The sequence below is a fragment of the Corvus brachyrhynchos genome, unplaced genomic scaffold (assembly GCF_000691975.1).
Source record: "Corvus brachyrhynchos isolate BGI_N302 unplaced genomic scaffold, ASM69197v1 scaffold101, whole genome shotgun sequence".
Taxonomy (NCBI): domain Eukaryota; kingdom Metazoa; phylum Chordata; class Aves; order Passeriformes; family Corvidae; genus Corvus; species Corvus brachyrhynchos.
In genome coordinates, this window is record NW_008237239.1 from 10,203,447 (window position 1) to 10,205,984 (window position 2,538).

Below are 2,538 nucleotides of genomic sequence, written 5' to 3' on the forward strand. Positions count from 1 at the left end.
ACCCGGCCGCCACCGGCGCCCACCCGCGCCCCGGAGGGACCTGGTGGCAGGGCACGCGGCTTGCAGTGTATTCTAACCAAGCGGATTAAATGGTTAATGAGGGACTGATGTGCTGCAGAGGGACGGTGACATACCATCCTTTCGGGATTTTTCCAGACGAGGGAGGCGTGTGACCCCACTCCAGCACCGCAGTTCCCTTCTGTCTCCGTTACTCTCGGGTGCCATCTGGGCCAGCCAGAGGGGAGGCCGAGCTGGAGTACCATTGCCAGCCACTGCTGCGTGGAGCGTCTCGGTGTGCAGTTCCTCTGTACCGAGCCCATTCGCGGGTCTGCCCGCCCCAGCCAGCCCATCACCCTTCCCTGTGGCAAAGAAGGGAAAGAAAAGTGCCTTCTTAATGCAGAAATAGGTTATGGGATAGTTTATGTCTCAGAATTAATTTTCTTCTGAAAAGGAAAGTGCGTGCCCAAAGCAGCTGTTGGGCTGACCTCCCTTCCCTACGTGCGAGGTTCCAGTTGCATGCCAGAGGGAGAAGGGAGAAGTGGTAAGACTTGCCTTTGCTCTGCTTTGTCCTGTCCAGACCTTGCTGGGTTTGGCTCTGCAGCCGGCACCCAAGTGGCCTGCAGTGGCTCTGGGGCTGGGGAAAGCTTGGGTGTGCCTGTGGTCGAGGCACCTTCCCTACAGGAAAAATGTGTCAGCACATGGACTGGTATCTGGCTTCACATTCCTTCCCAGAGTTCTCGAGATGTTAACTTTCAAAAGGGAGGTCTCCCTTGTGGATTTATGTCAGTGATTTTGGGTTTTAAACTATTCATGCATGAAAAATTACTGTAGGATCTGTAGACTCCCATGTATGAATAATGACTACATGGGAACACAGATTACAGCAGTTTTGCACTGAGACTGCTGCAGTTTACATGCTCTCTTTGGGAACATTATGAAACGTTTTTAAATGCTGGTTCATGTTAATGCATGGATTTCAATCAGTCTCTTTTTGTCCCTTTTGGATTTGTTCAACTTAACAGCTAGTGTGTCTCATGTTTGCTCTAAAATATGCTTAGCAAATTAGGCAAATAAAAAAATGCATGCAAAAATATGGTGCTATGCATGTTTCAGGTTTTTTATTTATTAATAGACTCCAATTTCCATAGGATAGTCTGCTTTTTCTTTTTTTTTTACTTTCAGTGGATAGTTTATGCCAATTACATGTAGTTTAACAGCTTTGAAATCTGTTTTTGCTTTTCTAATGCATAAAGACATTGATTCTGTTTCAGGTTTTAATTAAACTCTACACTGACTTTAAAGATTCTATTGTCCTTTTCATTTAAATAGGATTTTTGTTAGATCTTTAACAAGACCTCAGTGGGGTAATAAATCTAAGCAATTGTCCTTATTAGGAGCAGATTATCCTCAAGAGATGGAAAGTCACAGAAGTAACTAAAACCATTTGTAGAGACTGAACTAAGGCTTTTTCTTCCTAAACATTAAACAGACTTCAAAATTACTTGCTTGGGCACTCAAATTAAATTAAATGATATTTTGTTTATTTTTCACATTTTCAGTGTAGGCTGTTTGCATTTACTTAAAATTTGAGTTTCATTGAGTAAAATTCACTCCTGAATAAGGATCCTTACTTTCAGTACAAAAATACAAGCTGTAAATGCAACTCCGTATATCCTGCCATTTCTTTTGTTATTAACCCTTGAAGTGCTTCTAATTTATAGGATCTCCTGACACAGTGAGTGTATCCTTAGTTCATTGTTTTTGCCATAGTAGATGAGTCTTGGCTGAAGAATTGGTCTTGTGTTTGTCCCACACCCCAGCCAAGGAGAGCTGTGGTGTGCAGCAGTGTGGAGCTTGTGCAGAGATCTCAGATGCTGGACTAAAAACACAGGTTCTTGGAGGAAACTTGTCATACACCCAACAGTTCTGTCTAGGTGTGGCCTTAATGTGTTTTTTTACATACTACTAGGAGGTGAAAGGGGATATAACTCTAATGGTTATTTTATTTTTTGCTGTTTCCTTCATTCGAGGGTATTTTCCGTCATGTAGGTGCTCAGGGTTTGCTTTGTTCCCGGTTTTAGTCAACGTTTGACTTCTGATGAGACAAGGCCTCCTTGATACCGACAGTCAAATCCTGAATTTCTCCCCAGTGTTTAATTCCCGACTTCGTTATACACATTGTGGTGCACTTTCATTAAGCATCCAGTTGTGTGGAAGCTCCGTTTTGTGGGTCACTCATTTCTAGGACTTAGTTCTACAAACCAACAGGCAGAGGCAGGGATGTTGTTCAGGGACATTGTCCCAGTGAGCCTCCTTGATACCGACAGTCAAATCCTGAATTTCTCCCCAGTGTTTAATTCCCGACTTCGTTATACACATTGTGGTGCACTTTCATTAAGCATCCAGTTGTGTGGAAGCTCCGTTTTGTGGGTCACTCATTTCTAGGACTTAGTTCTACAAACCAACAGGCAGAGGCAGGGATGTTGTTCAGGGACATTGTCCCAGTGAGCCGTGCCGGGAGAGTGGCGTTTTCCCGCT